The sequence below is a fragment of the Sinohyriopsis cumingii genome, chromosome 8, assembly GCF_028554795.1.
Source record: "Sinohyriopsis cumingii isolate HCF-2022 chromosome 8, ASM2855479v2, whole genome shotgun sequence".
Taxonomy (NCBI): domain Eukaryota; kingdom Metazoa; phylum Mollusca; class Bivalvia; order Unionida; family Unionidae; genus Sinohyriopsis; species Sinohyriopsis cumingii.
This window is the reverse complement of record NC_142968.1, coordinates 101648026-101668187: the sequence shown is the minus strand read 5'-3', so window position 1 is coordinate 101668187 and position 20162 is coordinate 101648026. Positions and strand designations below refer to the sequence as shown.

General features: G+C 37.0%; 1 protein-coding gene across 1 annotated transcript in view; it reads left to right on the top strand.

Moving 5' to 3' along the window:
- The first annotated feature begins 3189 nt into the window (after positions 1 to 3189).
- Positions 3190 to 20162, top strand: part of LOC149794253 (nephrin-like) — a 347553-nt gene continuing 330580 nt past the window's right edge. Inside the window, exon 1 of the mRNA XM_089968389.1 lies at positions 3190 to 3250. The gene's annotated coding sequence lies outside the window, so the exon portion shown is untranslated. The remainder of the gene's footprint in view (positions 3251 to 20162) is intronic.

Here is a 20162-nt window from a genome sequence, read left to right as displayed (position 1 = left end):
TTACCCCTATCTAGTTCCAGCAGAGTTATCTCTCTTAAATGCAATGGAGTACCTGGTTCTGTCCTTGTCAAATTGACAATCTAACATTGTTCTCTATGACGTGTGTGCCATGCATGCTGAGGTAGGATAGAAAGTATATTTATTTCACAAAATATTAGCATTGAGGTCTTTGGAAAAACAACTGGTATCGTGCTACCATATTGGGTGGGGGGTGGGGGCGATATCTTAGTTGTAGAGCATCAGACTCATTACGCAAGGGTCGCGGTTTCAAACCTGTCCAGGTCGAACACTCTTAATGTCCTTTTATAATGATTTTGAAAGTATTATTTAAAGCCCCAATCAGCGGCGTACCTAAAGTATTTGGCACCCGGGATGATCCATTCCTTTGGCAACTCCACAATGATTTGTTAGAAAAAGACATCTGACAGTAGCCGTTCTTTGTAATAATCAAGATGTTAGGTTTAAATGATGTTCAAATATTCTGTTTTGAAATTAAGAGGAGACACCTTTTAATTCTGTCCCCGAAGTTGCGCGTAAGTCTGTTTTTTTCTCTCTCGAGTACTCTAAAAGTAGTGATGTGATATATTCAACAAACTCCGTTGGTGTTTAATCTAATAATGACGACATTTGCAGGTGGCAGACAAATTGATTCGAGAGAGAATGAAGACAGGCAGGCTGACTTTTTGTAAGTGTATCTAAGACGAAAAATCATGCAATACATAAAAATAAGATTCGTGGCGAATATTAGTGGTCAGCTGGGGCGCTGTAATACTTTGACGGGCGAACGTGGGCCGAAGATTTCCAAGTTAATTAGTAAGCTTACGACACAGACTTGGAAAAAATAATATTGCTCAGTTATGTCGTTGAAGAAAATATACTCGTAAGTGCAAGGCAGAACTGCGTCATATCAATGTCAAAATGCGAAGAGCGTATCATTTAAAGATCATATACCGTATCCAACACAGCGTGGTGATGGCGTTTTATGTTTACAAGGGGCTCGTCAACACATTTTGTATTCCAGTTTTCGAATTAAATAGGTAGACCCACGGGTGTCGATGTTCAACATGGATTAATTCGTACGCATGTTCGAGAGAAAAATGACATGTCTCATAAGGTGATGAAACGTCGATATTATCTAGTTTTAAAGGCAGAAAACGATGCTTAGGACCAACATTTTTTTTCAAGATTCAGTATTATTCAGATGAGTATGGCATATTGAAACTTTTGCACCTAATGGCAGCATTGAGGCATTAAGAAAAGTTTCCTGAAAAAGTAACCATTTTTTTTGTTGCAAAAAGTCACATTCTTCACGATATAAGACACATTTTAGTTAAAAACAACTACTGTCCTGTTCCTCTTTGATGCTCTTTTGTTTTGGTGCCTTGTTGTTAAGTCCTCATTCTCAAACGACCGCATGTCTCAGTTACGCAATGACCACAACATTCGCTGACACTCATCAACACCGATTCATATAGACATAAAACTTGATTAAAAATCCTACCCTTATCAGTTATGAATTGAATCAAAGCTACATAAGATGACAAACCTCCAGTTCACTAATTTTCTTTTTTCCAACCTGTAAGTCCTGAAAAAAAATCCTTACTAATTATTCTGACGGGGCTGATCATCTTCCTAACATAATTAGTATCCAGTTAGTGTTAGCCGAACGATTCACATATTTACAAAAACAACATACCTTTTACCACATAATTCATTCTTAAACAAGTATCCTCTACTTTTTGTCTTATTTATAGCAATCAATGGTTGAGTCTTTTCTATATGATGGTAAATACTTTTTTTTAATATCTTACTTTGCAGTAAATTTTGTTCCATATCCTTCAACTAAATATAGATATTTAACTTATTTTTATCTAATTAATTGTTCTTCTATTTTTTAGATTGTGGAAAGACTGATAGTTGAAAATGAAACCTTTCTCTTGTAATTTTGTACAAATTTTTATTTAGCTAAATCTAATATTTCTGGCTTACAAGTATAACAAAGTTCTGATAATAGCATCATGATTTGAAAAATACGAAATGCTGTTGTAATGCTAAACTGTGTTGCTTTATTTGATTTTTTTCTCTCCAATAAACGCATTTTCAATGTGGCTTTGATACTTCTCTGACATCATATTTTTATGCGGATCATTTTATAACGTGCGCACCGAAGTTTAATTTCCAGCGCAAGCTCATGTACATTTAGAAAGTTAACTCCTGTTTCAGGACTTTGCAAATGTTTAAGTGAAACCCTGAATAGCTTGCACTATAAAGATGTGGCATATAGGAAGCAGTCTGATAACAGACGAAGTCTCCATAGAAATTATGGCTGTTACACTAACTACTTATAGGTCAATACACTATGTATCTACCCAAGTATATTTTCAACAAAAGCTCTGAATGAGAAAAATAAATAATTTATTACAGTTTTAACATGTTATATTTTCCATAACATAATTTAAATGTTCTCTTAGTACGCTCCCTCTATTCATGACATGTCGTAATAACCAACGGTCTTAACAACATTTATTAAATAACAATAGCGATTAAAACAATCCACTAGTAAGATTTAAGAATATTCACATGAATTACATTAAAGTCCAAATAACAAGCAAATTCAATTAAATAGAATTATCGCAAGAAATGGATTGTAATTTGTGTTGTAATTAAGTGATAGTCAATCCAATGTACTGTAATAGCGCATGTTTCATGGAGACCACTGTTGATAAAAAAGTAGTCTGTACTTCGGCTTCCATACTGCTGAGATGAATGTATACTTTCAAATGTGACTCCTTTATATTAAGTTATGTTTAGGCAATGACAAAGTTCACTACTACTTTCGAAAGCTGATTTACATAATTTAAAGTTTGTTGGAAACCTTAGTATTATCTTATCTTAAAGCGTTCACCCGCTACTTGTCGGAGGAAAACACTCGTGTGCACAACACCCATTATTTAAACCTTTCGGTTGCACTACGCCATTTAACACTCCGCCTAAAATAGGACCTATTTTTAACAGGGATTTAAGACACAATAAACACTAATTACCGCTAATATGTTGCGATTAAAGACAAATATTGAATGATAATTATGTTATTACACTTTTAGTTACAAATATACAACCAAACACTAAAATCCTTGTGTAAGACGAGTACACTATGATCGCTAAGTAAAAGACGGGCCTCCAATTGATGTTGGTGGTGCGGGAAAGTTAGAAAGTGAACAATACTGGTGTGTCGGCTTTGTAGGAAATGGTAGGTAAATTATTTTATTGTTAAGTTTAACTTATTATAGATAAAAACTCGTTATATGAACTGTTTATTAATGTTCAACTACGTTTGCACATAGCACATTATGAAAACTGGAGATGCCTTCAATACACAAATTGCTTCCATAACAAAGATGGCGGACATAGTAAATTAGCCTACATGCATAAAACCGAACGTAATTCAGAATAAAGATCGTTTGTCAGTCATATTGGATATTCACAGCAAAACATTATATTGAAAATGGCCTCAAAATACCATCTGCACATGAATTTGCTAGAATAACTATTTATATGTGTAATGTACAGCACTCAAAGTAAACAACGTGAAAATAAATACTGACCCTAGAATGGTACAGATCAACAAATCACAACCGAATCACAAGAAATCACTACCAAAAGTAAATAGTTTGAATTGATGTAACAATACATACGACTGGTAAAATAAATTGGCGTTATGTGCGCCCCCCCCCCCCCGGAAAAAAAAGATGTGAAAATAAATGTTGACAATATGTTACATATAAACATACAGATCAGTAAATCACAATGCTACCAAACAAGTGAATAGTTTGAATTCACGTAAAATTTTGAACAATATGTACAACAGGCACAAAGGAACTGGTGTTGAGTGCGTCGCAAAATAGTACTAATATTAGTACCCTTACTCGTACGTCGTGGACAGGGTACTAACATGAGCATATACGTGTTAATGGAGCAAGCCGGGTGTGATTCACACCCGGCGCTCTTTTAGCCTAATAATAACACTTTAAACATATTCCTTGAATATAATCCAATAAATTGAGTAGTCCTCTTATTTAATACCGGAAGTATCGAAAATCGTTGTAGAAGTGGTTGTAAAATCTCGCTTACCTTTTTTTGCCGATATTTTCGTTTAGATCGTCCGCCATATTATTTCAAATAATGATTACTTCCGTTCTCAGCCTCGTTTGTTTGTGTGCCATATAAGGACATTGAAGCCTTATTTGGAAATGTAAACAAATCGTAGTAAAAATTTGGCGCCGTTTGGGTCAGAAATTTGGCGCATTAAAAGTAAATACGGTTTATCGGCAACTTTGAAATTCCACCAAGAAGCGATTATTGCCACTTGATTGATAATAATATATCGTAGAATATCCAAAATATTGTCTGGCAAGCCTTACGTAGAAAAGCGGTCACGGCGAGAGTCTCGCGTTATCTGTCATGGCGGACAGGATAAGGTTAGAGTAACCATGCCAATTTATTTTATCGTGTAAGGACTTAATAAATTAAAAATAAGCCAAACTTCTTTCACAACATGATTATACTTATGTAGTTGATTTCTACACTGTTTGTTTTTTTGACTTTAGTGATGAATTTTTTTGCTCCATTACAATATATGGGATCGGTTCGTAGCCTCAGACACACCAATTCAAGCTGAGGCTACGACATCGTAGCTAGTCGCAAAAGTGACGTACTACACGAACTTTGTGACAAGGGTTCATCTGGTTTGAAGGCCAAGAGGAACACGAGGGAATATATTGTCAACATTTGGTATACGAGCTTTATTTAAATTGTGAATGTTTCAAATGAACCGTGAAGAGTCGCTAAGAAGGAATACTTTTTCTTAAAAGATGAAACTAAGTGCGTGAAAACAGATGCCAAGGAGAAACTGCTCATTTACTCCGCCTTTAATTTGATCTCGATTTCAGGATACTTTTGTGGCATGGGACGCGAATTGAAGCCCGATATTATTGTCGATTTTAAGATAAGTAAGATCTGCCATCCCTTGTATTTGTTTGTTTATATTGTTGCATGAACACGGTCAATAATGTACGATACAGACCCCTGATTCTGTACGATCGCGACTAGAATTTAAGTAATAAGTACCATAACTAGGCTCTATGTCATAACATGCGACCGACGTAATGGCCCCTTGCTTAGCAGTGCAACATGTGACTGACATAAACAGTCGGGTAAGAGCTTTCACCTACTAAGTATTATAAAATGGAAGAAAAAAAAAATATTACGTCAGACATGCAGTTTCATACAATTTCAAGTTGAAAAACACGTAGCAAATGTCAAAACCTGAATCATTCAAACAATTTTTTTTCCCTTGCTGGTGTCATCTCAGATTATTTCTTCCAGTTAATTTCTGCATAGTACCTGAAACGAGATGAGGCATTACATTATCATAGTGCTGATAGTTCGTCATTACTGAAAAGGACTAGTTTGCTATTTTACTAATCAATTTAGTCAACAATTCCATCAATAGTATTCTCTTTCTTGAGTTTGTTGTTTAACATAGCGAAATTGCAGTGAGTTTAACTAAAAACGGGGACAAAGCAGTACGTGTAAATAGATGTTTCTCAACTGAGAAGATCAAACCAAAACTTAAACTAAAGGGGAAGCGGAGAGTATATAAATGGTGCAGTCTACACTCTTGAATTTTACCAGGCTTCAGAGAAATCTAAATATTTAAATTGGGGTGGTTTCTCATTTCAGAAAAGCATTAAAAGTAAATGAAAAAGTTGGAACATATGTTTTTGAGAGATCTGATAGTCCATTGACGTCGACAGTAATATATACATTACTATTTAATAATAATAATAATAATAATAATAATAATAATAATAATATTTTTGGTAGGATATAAGCAGCAGTATATATACCAAATATAAGTAAATCGTGACACATTGACAACATAAAAACGGCTGTAAAACAAACAAACATAAAAATACATGATCCACCAAAGGGGATGATCCATAACAGTTTATAAAAACTTCTCTCCAGTGGTGATGAGGACCAAGTTTTTGGGGTAGGTACATTTTTCAAATACCTGTTACGTATTTGACTTAATTAGGAAATAACTATAAAGTATTAGAATCATAAAAACTGATTTCAGAATAAAAAATTTCATAAAGAAACCCAATTAATACTAGTAAAATATCATTGAACTATATTGTTTTGATCTTCTTTGGTATCAAAAGTTTGAAATAACAGCCGATTTAAAATAACCTATATTTGAATGTTTTTTCCACTGATCTTAAAAAGGTATTGTTCCCTACAACGTCCTATCAAACCTGACACATGGTTTCCTTGTTCTGTACAAGCAATCACAGACTTTCTTTTGTTCCCTACAATAAATATGTCCGTTCGCTTTTCTCTCTAAAATCGCTAGGAGGGTCTCCACAATAATATTATTCGATTTTAAAATATGAAAAATGTCGGGGCCCCGAGTGGCCGAGTGGTCTAAAGCGCTTACCGTTCCGGATCACTGCCATCTCACCTCTGCCTGCGTGGGTTCGAGTCCAAGGCTCGGCAAGCGTGGGTACGTGGGAAAGCCTGCCAGTAGCTTCTCGTGGGTCGGTGGTTCTTCCCTGGGTTTTCTAGGGTTCTTCCTCCACCAGTTGTACTGGCCGCCATGTATAGCCTATCTTGTGCTGAAAAAATAGCGTTAAACCCGAGAACAACAACAAAAAGAAAAATGTGTCTAATATTTTTCAAGGTTTTCTTAAAGTTTCTCGTCACATGAAAAGTCATGCCTTAAAATAATTTTTTTCAAGTTTTGCCCTCCCCCGCCAATACAGTTTTTCCCTCCCCCCCCCCCCGAAAAAGTTGAAATAACATCCCTGGTTCGAACCCCGTCTGAGTCATACCAAAGACTTATACAAATGTTAGTAGCAGCTGCCTTACTTGGCGTTCGCATTAAGCGGTTTCTTTTTCGACAGGTTGGCCTGGTTTCATGATGCTACATGTCTGCTGCATGATGTCTCAGTGCTGGACATTACTATGAACTGCCACATTTCAGACATCCAGGCGATATGAGTGAAAAATTGTTAAAGCTACCTTACAAATCTAACACACACACACACACACACACTCGTTTTCACAAGACTTTTTTGCCACAAGTATAACCTTCATCTCCTTTTCAGTCGTTACCAGCTTATGCTGATATTTTTGAAAAAAACGTAAGGAGGAGTTAGATATATTTCACAGCGTCAGATGGAAGAACAAACATTTGTTCTACACAAAAGAAGAGGAACAGAGAATGCAACAAAAAATTGGACAACTTTGAACACTGAGATGAATTAGTGAAAACTAAAGTGTTAGTGTGTTGCATGGCATTCTGAAGGAGTTAAAACTTACGAGAGAAATGTATCAAACTTATGTGGCGAAACCTAAGACAAAGGCATATTCACAATGCAATAAGATAAACATTATATGCCTACATTGGCGGCCACCACTGAGACGCCAGGAGCGAAAGCAGTCACTAACACCACTACCACAGTAGAGGAGTTAGAAATGGACGTGGAAAAGCTGTATGGCAGTTGAAACCGATGTGCAAAAGTTCATACTATTTAAAAAAAAATTCAACAGCCTTTTCTTAGGGCCCAACCAGATCTCAGGATTGAGATATTACTTAAATCATCAATAAAGCAAAAAATCAAATTCCTACAATATAAAATGTGTGTGTGTGTGTGTGTGCGCGCGCGCGCGCGCGTGAATATATATTCCATACTAGAATAAACACAAATCAAGATATAGTTTTACGGTTCTTTTTTTTGGGGGGGGGGGTATATATTTGTGAATAAGAATCAAAGTGACATTTCAAAACGGATCGCAGCAAGCCTTTTTACTGTCTTTCCTTGTTGAATTTATTCATCGAAATAAATTCTTAGTCCTTTTTTTCTGCTTCTCTTGCCTTTTGGGTTGCTTTGCTGGAAGGAGTTCTTCTTACCATGATGATGATGAACGCTCCTCCTCCTTTTCCTTTTTTGCCATTTTCTTGGGACGATCTGAAGACCAGTGTACTTTTTCTTGACAATGATAACAGGTATTTTTCTTGTCTCTCTTCTCACCTGCCTTGGAGGTTCCTTTCCTTTGGCGTTATAAATGTTATGTAGCCCAGTGTCGTTTCTCTGTACAGACATACACGTATCTTGACTTTTATATCGAGAAGAGTAGTCAGAAATTTTGTTCAACGTGTATTTCCCAATGACTCTGTAAATCTCTTACGAGACGTGTGTTCTCGTATGACTCTTGCATCATCACAGATTGAGGCTGAATGAGAGTTTCTTTTTTATATAGTTTGATGAGATCGTTCTATATAGGGAAGGTGTGCACCTTAGTCAAATCGAGCGTAAATCAACATGAAACGATTTCACCTTTTCAACGAGAAACCTTAATCTAAGCGACGATGACGTTCATTGGAGTCTAACACTTTCCAAGAATTGTTGGCAGAAGTTGACTTGAGCTATTTGAACATTACCCAGCCGACAGTAGAGCGAAGAGGAGGTGAATCGTTACTGAACAGTCGTAGAATCACTAGTCATTGCTCATAATTTGTCAGTATGAGGCTGACAGATTCGTTTGAAATATTACTCAGAACAAGGAACGGAATTCCATCGGGCGGCATGAACGGAGCCGAAATCATTTATATGCACGTATGAAAATTATAATTTAAAGATGCCATCACTTATTTGATAACGTCTTTGAATAAAATGCCTTAAACGTTTGGAATGACAGAAATGGCTAAATGGCTATTTTTCAGTTTTCAGTATCGAAGCCAATAAACACATCGTGTTACTTCGTTGCCTGAAATACATACTACAACCTCGATCGTGTACGAACAGAAAAACGAGAAGCTTTCAAGACTTGGTAGCAAATCCACTTTTTTGATCAATTTAATTTCAAGAAGAGATATTAAAATATTGTCAATTCAATATGGACATTTTGTTGTTGTGAAAAGTTTTGACAGTTCTGGATCAGGAAGGTACTGGTCCTTTGAATGAAGCTTTCGACATTAAAAACGCATGTGGACTAGTGTAATGAAAGAAGTTCATGCCCGATTTAAAAATAGTTATCATACCACTCCATTCTTATAGATCTCTCAGTCGTCGATTTTAAGCTAAAACTTTCCGTCGTTACACTACTTGTATATAACATGCTAGAAACAATGTAGAAACGAAGACTAGATTTTATTCCATGGATGGTATGGATTTAGAAAATCCACAGACCGTGTACGAATTTCACGATATTTCATGGCTGCCCCACTTGTTATAGTAAACGACATATGAAAAATAAATTGTTTCGTATAGTCGACCATGGACTAGTTATACGACAAAACGTGCCAATGACGCCGGAGTCTTAGATCGATATTTCAGCACATCCAGAATTTCAACTCGTCGTCGATGGGACAGACATCAAACCTTTCAATAAAAACATCAGTTTGTCTAGAGGATGGACCGATGATACGCACTTGTACGAAATTAAAACTAAAGGCGAACAAGTCAGATACATTAATGTGTTGTATCCTTAGGTGTGTATATATGCTAAATCTTCTACCGGTCACCCTGAAATATTTACTGAACACATCGACGATACGAAGGTTTTATCACATGTGACAATACGAAGGTTTAATCAAATGTCAAGTTCTGCCACGGACTTTCACGTTATAAGTAAGGAACAATAGCCAGATTGCAACATGTATATGCTAGACTCCAAGGCTAATTATTCGCTTCATAAATGTTGCGAGTGTCAGCCTTGCGAACAATGAGTGTCAAAACGATAGTGTAAGCCGACATCAAAAGGACGGATGGGAAGCCTGTTGTATATAACATGGCCATAGGAACTTGTCACTGGTTCCTTATTTGGCTGCGTGCGATTCACAGGTAAGTGCCAGGAATTGCTGCTGTTGAGCTCAAAAGAACATCAAGTGGGGGTCGTAAATCCACCCTTGACAGACTGCCGGGGGGGGGGGCAATGTCTGCTAATTATGTAGACCATGGGTGATTCGACATCCACTCGGAATTGAGCAAGGCGTGGCCACCATTGGAATCGCAAGTTTAAATCTAGTGTTTTGAAACTAAACGTCTGTAGTCACTAAACCATCTTCCGGGAATTACATAAGGAAATTATAAGCTACTCCGACGTCATTCGAAATTGGCGGGAAATGTTATTATTCTGGAAATTACAAAGGAGCTTCGCACAGGAAGCTTTCAGGGACCGGAGGAGCTGTAGGAGACAGAGAAAGGAAATAGCCTGGTACAGTTGGTCCCGAATCTCTATGAGACAAGAAAAGGAGAGCACGGAAGTGGAGGAAGTGGAAGTGTGAAGGACGTGGTTGTTGGACTGAAGAGGTACTGGGTACCAGTCAATAAATACTACAGATGATTAAATGTGTTTCACAGGACAGGAGGAAAATCTATCACACTAAGTCAGATGATGAAATAGGCCGTCACTTGGTGGAGTGAAAGACGAGTTATAGGGTTTTGAATATTGAATTTCATTTGAGGAAGGACTATCTGTTATTGAATGTCATTAAATTTGTTGTTTATTTGAATTCCACCTTTTGAGTATTCAGTAATTTAACGGTCGGCATAGCTGACTGGGAGCTCGGAGCTTTGCATCTCTATCACTACTTCAATTTCTAACAAAAACGAGCCAGGGTGGGTCTTCTGTAATAATTAGAGATAATACTGGGAGCACTCCACCCCAACCTAAGGTAGTCTACGAGACCTTTACACCGACAAACCTTTACCACCCGGTGTTGTCTCATCGTTTTCATAAAAGACTGATGTTTTCTTTATATCGTTCGTGTCATGAAACCTGTATTCAACACCAATCTAGTCGTCACGATGACCAATAATGCGCCTTGACAGGAACATTGGTGAGTATAGAGTTGTTTCATGCTCTTGATCGTGTGAAGAAGACCATCGTCGCTCTTTCCACTTCATACTTAAAAAGGAGTGTGTGTGACTCGTGACGTGCACCAGGTCATTTACGACTGGAAGGATGTATGTAGAGAAGTTTTGGATTCAGCATTTGGAAATAGGAAAAGACTGACTATGCCAAGGACCTCATGTGTGACTCACAAAAGAATGTAAACTTGAACTTTGGGGCTCTTTTTCGTAATATAAATATTTTTATTGTACAATAAAAAATAAACGTGTATAAAATGTATTGTGTTCTTGTGATTATTTTATAAGCTTCCAAACTTACCCGAGAGTTATGGCTGCATCCTCCGTTTTCAATGTGATTGAACAAACTAAGATCGTAAAAGTTGGGAGATACTATATCATCGCCATTTCTTTAACATACTGACTGCTGGACAAATGTTTGATGAAACCAATAATTTCTGTTCGATCGTCTTCAACAGCGTGTCGCGTGGTGTTTCAAAGAGTGGCAGTCGGTTTATACGTTACTCAAAAAATGTCATGGATATTCCATCTTGTTTCTGAAATGAATTCCTCGCGAAGATGCCCGGATCGTGTCTGTCTCTTGTCAAACGCTATCTAACCTTGGTTTACATGAAAATAACATCAATGCAATGTCATTATTATTTACAGTATTATTCACTTATTTCACATTTCAACACAGAAAAGAGTATCACACTATCAGTCACAATGTTAACATGTCATATTGTTAAAACAAATATCAAATGCAAGTGTTGGCAAAACAAGAAAACCTTGGATGAACTATGCTTATCACGCTGCCACTCAGTTGCCTAATGAATATCTGCTAAAGAAGAATGTCCAGTCATTTGCATTCATTTTCGTCTGTTTAAAAAAATCCACAAATAACAACAAACTATGGGGAAAAAAACACCATTACTTTCTTTCCTGCCTGACATAACTTCCTTACATTCACATCCTGCCAAACTGATTTGTACTTTCTGTGGCATCAGTCGCGAACAAAGGTATGCACAGGTGCGTTCACATTTGTTAGAACACAGTCTCAAAGAAGTGTTATGATGGTTTACTTTGACAGTAGGTCAGTTCCTACAAGGAATCATTCACATTTCTCGTAAGCAAAACATTTGTTATGACAAACATAAAGTAGCATTGACACAGAATGCTGATCCAAGAACAGATACAACGACAAACAAAAATCACATTGAAACCAGGTGGAAGTGGACCTTTTGGCGATATCATTATACATTCACTTGTAAAATGGGATACTAATGCCGAGGATAAAAAACCCAAATCCGAAATCGAAAAGACAGACAGAAAGAAGATAGATGCAGTGAGTTTACACTCTAGGAAGACGAAGAAAGAAAAAAAAAAGTCTGGTACTGCAGCTAAAATGCGAATGTTCTGACGAAATCGCCAATTTGTAGTCTTCTCCAATTTCGCTTATTCTAATCCTACTCCTCTCCTTTGCTATCTGTGCTTTAAGACAAGTGTTTCTTCACCTTAAAAATATAGAAACCCATCATCAATTTCTACTCCATCCATTTCTTCTGTTGCAACTCTAACGGCTTCTGATGTAGCCAAAAATGCAGAACTCCTAAGAAAAAGTTCACTGCAGAACTGGAATATTTCAGAGTTTACTAGATATGTAAAAAAAGAGTCCTGGCACGAGTGAGTCCTTTGAAACAACATTAGTGTCAAAGGTCGAGGTGGTGCAACGTCTCGAAAATCAGTGGAGACGAATTCAAATATAAAAGTAAAACGTGTTGGACAATATTTACTTTAGCTTTTCCTCTAAGTAAAGATATTTCATCTCAAAGCTTATACCATGGTTGATGCCCAAATATGTCTCCAAAACATGGACAAAGGCTGTCACTAATCGTTCAGCTTAACATTGGGATGTTTTGTCAGATCTTGTCGAGTACTATGCTTCAGTGCAAAAACAAAGAAAAATGGGAAGCACATAAAGAAAAAACATCGACAAGGTTATGTGAATGTTGTTTGAACGTTTTGAAAGGAACGGTTCCTTTCACCAATATACAGAAACAGCTATTAAGACGACATCTTCACGTTCTTCAACAAATGGTGAACGAGAAAACTCCAGTTATGCTAAATAAAATAGTGCTCGCTCGATGAGAACGCTTTCTTTCCTTGTTGAGAGGTCTGTTGTTAAAATTCGCTGCTCCTTTGTTGGGCTCATTTTCTCGATGTGCTGGAGGAGTGTTGAAGTGAAGATAAAGAGGACAAAACATTTAACTGTAGCTCCTTGCAAACTGTGGATGAAACTTTATCTTTGATACGGACAGCGGATACCTCGCTCATATTACAATCGTTTGTGGATCAAACAGAATATAAAAACAAATGCAACTCTAGAGACAATTATTGCAACATTTTTAGTTGCTTCATTAAAAAAAATTAAGACGAGAGGACTGAACGTACTTAGAGATATTTTAAGAATTCGTGAAAACGGAAGAAAAGCATAAAATAGACGATGACAGACACAGATATGTGGATTGATTATGAGTAGGAAGCAAGATAAGTGTTTCAGATTCCCTCTATTCAAATACATTTTCCTTTCAGTGCGACACTTTTATTCACGCCTTTTCCCTGCTCCCAAACAAAAAGAAATGAAAGCCTGCGTCGAAAAGATGATGTCGACACCCATTCAGCAGGAGAGGAAAGGAAATATAAGGTAACAGAAGCGCAAAAGAAAAAAGTGGAAAAAGAATCGATGACTGCTGTCAAAACTTACTTTTTTAATCCTGTTTTGCTTAGGTCGTGTCAACCATCGTAATCCAGAATGTTACACGAATCTAAGAGGAATATCTAACCGTGAAGTTGATTTGTTCGGCAGCAGCTACAACATTGACACACTTTTGACCATCATTTACCACAAGCCTGCTAATGCCGATGACTACGTAGGAATTATACAATTGTATCATGCAGCCAAAACAAAACTCATAAGTCTATGTTTGCAAGATGTACGCCAGTGGTTACAAGAACAATCGGCATACACGATACAAAATTCCATTCAACGAAAATTTACAAGAATCGATGGTGAATGGATCATCAGTGGCAAGCTAATTTAAATGATGTCATTTATTTAGCTTTGTAATATCGTGGTCACAAATATTTGTTTTGCTTCATTGATATGTATTCAAAATCGACTTGGTAAGTTTCATTGACTTCTTAAGCAAGTTCAAAGTTGGTGCGAGCTTCAAAAATCGTCTTGAAACAAAGTAGCGGACACCCTCTACAATGGCAGTTTAAAAAAAAAATGATTATCTTAACCAGGTTTTTGGAAAAGGATTGAAAAACCGACACATTCGTGTATCTTATCACTGAAGATCTTCTGGTAAAGCCAGTGTCGTCGAACGATTTCAAATATTTTACACATGGACATACTCTCAAATATATCGACGTATTTCCGAGTCTGTTCAAAGCTTACGATCAATCATACCATGGTAGCATCGGGTGTGCTTCAGAAATAAGTTGTACCTCAGACCAAATGACCGTGTTTCACCGATTATTTGGAACAACGACAATCAGAAGAATAAAAACAAAAATTAAACTTAGAAGGTGGGTTTGCATTGGATTAAAAAAACTTCACCTTTGATACAGGTTATTTATCCAACTTGTGACATATTTTTTCTCGTCACACGACAAGTTTGTGGATGTGAGCCCATTCGATAATTGAGAAGATATGAAAAGAAAAGTGCCAGAAAGAATTTTAACTTGCCCGAGTGACTGAAAAATACAACGACTACATCATATCCACGAAGTTCGTTGGAAAGGATATCCACCCAGTTTCGGTTCTTGGATTGCTATCATGAACTCGAAAAGGAAGCAGAAGTCACGAAAAATGCCGTAAACACTGCATCTCTTTTATAGAGCTAACCTCCACAAGAACTACAAAAACCGTAACAATGTTTATTGTGTGGAGAACATATACCTAAAATAAAAATCGCCCTTTTCTGTGAAATCTTCGTGGACTATAAAAATAAAACAGGGATCATATGGTCATAGACGAGGATGATTGTGTTTTCCATTCAGAAAAGAAAAGAAGTAAAAAATAGTCACAAACACCAAATTGAGAAGAAAAAGAAAATGGTGGTGTTGTTGTAGAGTTTAACGCCATTTTTCAGTACAAGATAGGTTATACATGGCGGCCAATATAAATGGCGAAGGAAGAACTCTGATAAAACCTGGAAAGAACCACTGACCCACGAGAAGCTACTGGAAAGCTTTCTCACATACCCACATTGGCCGATTCCGAAACTCGAACCCACACAGACAGATACGAGATGGCAGTGATCCGTAACGGTGAGCGCTTTAGACCACTCGGCAACTCGGGTCCCCGAAAAAGAAAAGAAATCCATAGTCAGTATGACCTGAACCAGAGCAACAGTCAGTATTTTGACTTGAATCACACACCTGACCAAGTAACATTGTTAAGGTTTTCAGATCAGGAATCCTTGTCAAATGTAACAATACCAGTGTTTGTTGATGAGTCTAAATGAAACGTTGCAAAACTATCTGGAAGAACACTTATTCCAAACCAGTATAAATTTAAAAAGTATTATCAAGATTTGAGTGACCATACCATACCTCCATTGACTTCCTTGGACGAAACGCAATGGAGCGTTCTTGCAAAATAGTACCGACACTTCTCTTTAATAGACTTACTTGACAGCCCTATTTAAAAGGAAAAGTCAAGTGTGATATCATTACATGTCATTGTGTGTGAAGATGAATACCTGGTAACATTACGATTTGCCTCACAGCTCCTGCATAGTTTCATAGATTCCAGACGGTGTGTGCTTCAGATGAACATCCTCATCGAAAACTTGTAGACGTTCGCGATTATGTTATCAACATGTACGACAGTCATCGCCCAGGAACCCATTGGGTAGCCGTTTGCTTTCCCAACGACCAGAGAGTATATTTTGATTCCTGTGGGTTAACTCCTCTCGAGTACATTATCAAAGACTTTATGAGAGGAAATGGTGTATCCACTCATTTCATATTTTCTAATCTCTCTCTCTCTCTCTTATCTCAATTATTTTTCTAGGATGATGTTTTCTTTCACGTACGCTTCTCCACTCTGAGGAATATTTTCCTTCATGTCGCACCTTAGAACATATTAAGCGGTGCCTTCGCCACTCTGGCCATCCCTTGTCAATCACTCAAAGAAGTAAAGGATCAACCAGCCAGTACAAGTAGGAAAAGTGTGTGATGCGACATGCCTCTTAATAGAAGAGTACCACCGTAACAAAGGACATTATAAGAGTGAAATGATGTCCTTCCGCATGGGCTGTCTGTTCATACGAGAAGTGTTTGATGAAGAGAAAGAAACAAAACAGATTAAGAAAAATGGAGGGAAGGGATTAAGAGGGAATAATATTAGCAATGTCTTTCTCAGTAGTGGTAGATGGTGCAGAAAAGGTTGGGACGTGAAAAGGATGAAGTGGAGGAACAGCAGAGCCAGTGAGAACAGAGGGGTTCCACCAACAGGAGATTGGGAAATGGATGCGACTGATTACTGACTTTTAGTCTCCGTTGATAGACGGAGTGACTACGACTAGATGTTTTCTTGCTGTAGAAGCAGGCCCTGGGTGGGTGGGTGGTGCAGTTGTACTGGATGTCAAAAAATGAACGATGCAGGACAACAGCAAACTGCCGTTTTTAGGGCCTACCAGTTCCCTCAAACAGACAAAGATTAACGACTAAATCATTGCCAAAACATTGTTTTATGTTTGTCAATGATATTTACAATAAAAATATAAACCCAATGGCTGTGTCTGTCTGAGTACTACTACGCTATGTAAGTATATGTGTGAAAATTCATACCCTTGTTTGTGATTGTGTATAGTAAGTACGTTTATATCCACATATTCCTACCCATTTTGTCTCCTTTCAGTTCACTGCTAAGGTTATATGGATAGTAAGGGTGGTAGAGAGTGGTAGTTTTGTTTAGAAGTTGTCTCTTCTAAAATGGTGTATTTGTTAATAGGTGTGGATGTTGGACATTAGGTGAGTGGCTGTAGGTCAGTCTGTCTGTGTGTTTGTCAGCATTTATTGGTGTTTTACAGTAAAAGTGTATGTTAAACCTATGGACACGTTAACATTATCATTCCCCTGATCGTCATAGCGTCATATTAATCTTAAATTACCTTTGTAGCCATGAAGCCACATGTCCAGATGGAGGCCTTAATGTTAATTCCCATTTTCGCCATTGATCGCCGTATAGTCACACACTACTGCTTATGGAGTAAATTTAGATGTCAAATCAGTCGGATGCAAAATCCTGAACAAGACTACAGGACACAGAAACACTTGCGCGCATATATGCATTGTTGGTCAATAAAATATGATTAACAACTACCCGAATATATTGAAGTTAGAGCATTCATGTCCTCGACCAAACACACTGATGACTATTAAGGTTGGGAACAGCTGCTTCTCTGCAGTGATGTATATAGTGTGCGAAAGTGGTGGTCTGCTGTGTAAGAATTCGATTCATTGCTGGACCCGAAACTTAACGATGTTGCTTCATAGTAAGCCCTTGCTTGCCCATCGAAACATCCATATAGCCATGGAAAATAAATGGCTTGATAAACCTAGGTCGCCTTTGTCTTCATCTTTTTTTTTTTTTATCGTTTTATTGTGTTTTAAAGTGACACTGAAGTGTAAACATTACATGTAACGAGAATATCTTAGTATTCACACTGGACTAAAAAGCGCAAGTTCTCGTGTTGAAATCCTGCTTAGATCATCATCAATATTATTTCTTAATTACTATGCAAATTTTTTTTACCGGTATATCCTAAATCGCTAAGCATGCTCAATAGACACACGTACTTTTAAAACCAAGGTTTAACAGTTTCTAAAATTGAAGACAAAGGAGCTCTTGTCTCATGCCTTAATACTCTTTTTATATGTATATATATAAAAAATCTTTACTTTGCATAACTGTCTCATTTCCCATCTGAATGACGTACGTAAGCGAAGTAGATATTGCAGCAACTCTACTCATCCTCCACTGTCTCAAAGAGGGCAAATGGAGTTATCTCCCATTTATTACAGCTTGAATCAATCGAATCGGCACGATAATTATACTGGACGTTAGCATGCATTGGTTGATGCAAAAGCGTCTAAGTCGAGACTTTCTGCTTAAGCAAGATATAAATCAATAATGCAGATGAAACGGTAATTTACACAACCACCTCCCCCCCCCCAAATAAAAATCCACCTCCGCAAAAACACAAAAATAAAAATCTTGTACACATATCATCATTAACAAATGTAAGAAGGAAATTTCATCCGTTCTTTTTAAATATCAAAAATACAAGTCAAAACATGAAGCTTTGGCACCGCTGTTTCTGGTGAAGCAAAGTTAGACAAGAAAAAGAATATGCATGAGATTTGGTTTGGTTTTGTGGGTTCAATGTCATTTTCAGCATGTGAAATGCTATATATGGCAGCCAGTATTTGTGGCGGCGGAGGAGCTCTGGAAAATTGCGGGAAGAAAAGTCGACCTTCGGGAAGCTACTGGCAAATTTTTACACGTGCCATCGTTGAACCCACGCGGACAGAGGTGAGAAGTCAGTGATCTGTAAAGGCGGGCGCATTAGACCACTAGACCACCCAGGATCCTTGCATGGGCAGTCAGGTCGTAGAAACGTCAGTGAACTAGAAGAATTTGTATGAGTAATGCTCTGAAATAATACGTATGATAGGTTACATCGTAGAAACGTTAATGATGTGAAAGAATTTGCATGGAGGTTACAACGTAAAAACATTATTGATCTGATTAAATAGTTGTAAAAGTGTTTAAGAAAACAATTAAAAATATTATTATTAAATGTTTTGGGTCATGCGTTTAATAATATTGTAATTTGTAATGGCTTTGCCGTTTAAACCGATGTAGCTGCTGAAATAGAGCCCATCGTTTTAAAGACTGACACAGTACAACGAATATTCATCGCTACGCCAATAAAACGTTGTTTTGAAGAAGAAGAAAATAAAAAGATTTTGAGCAGAGAGAGCTTTTAATACTTAAGTTTTAAATGTGACAGCAACTTGTAGTATTATAGTCACGTCATTAGCCATCAGTCCGCTATGTCCTGTGATTTTGATAATTGAGCCAAATGCTAGATTGTTTTATCCATGTATACCATTCCGTCATTACGTGCCGCACGCACAATAGCTTTTGCAGCATTTGATGGACTGAAAACCTTTGAAACGGGGTGTATTGTTGATAATATATACAATATGGAAGATTCAAGCTGCGCCTTATCATCCTTTATTTCCTGTTGGAGTTACCACCAGCACCCCTTCGACAGTTACTTTACGTACGTCATTTACTCTCCCAAATTTATGAAGAAATTAACGCAGTAAAACAATAACTGTTATTGAGCTTAATGTAATAAAACCTGAGTTAAGATCGTTAAATTGATTGAGGATTGCCCCTCTTGGACTTAAAACTGCCATCCCATTGCAACTAAAACCACCTCCCGAATAATAATAATAATAATAATAATAATAATTTAACAAGGATAACTCATTTGGTCATGAAAGACTCATCTGCAGTGTGGTCCTTATTTTTTTAAACAGGTTATGTTATGAAAAATACTTCACTTACACAATCTCTGATAAGCTCGCATATATATATATATATATATATATATATATATATATATATATATATATATATATATATATATATATATTCTTCTTGGCATCCGTCTACGGGAGACGATGGCGTAGCTCCAAAGTAAGCTTTTGTTTATCCTTCTTTCTAGCTCTTTAAAGCTTGTTTGTTTTTTACTTTATTATATATATATATATATATATATATATATATATATATATATATATATATATATATATATACGCAGTTATACACATTTCCGATTGTCATACACTTAGTTTTAGAGGCATTAAATTGCATTCTTTTTTTATTAAACCAGGCTGATTTATAAGTATTTCTGAAGTCGATTTGAAATTTATTTTCAATGGAGTAAAGAGATTTACCAGTGCATGAGTCGTAGAGCCGTCGACGAAAAAAATATCAGTGTTAGAGTGTACTGGATACAAGGCTAAGTCGTTGATTTACAGTGTAAAATAGAGAGGCCCTATTGCAGAGCCTTGAGGAACACCACTTAAATATGGGGTGTATTTACCTTACAGACAACTTGGGATATGTTAGTGAGATACGACGTGAACCAA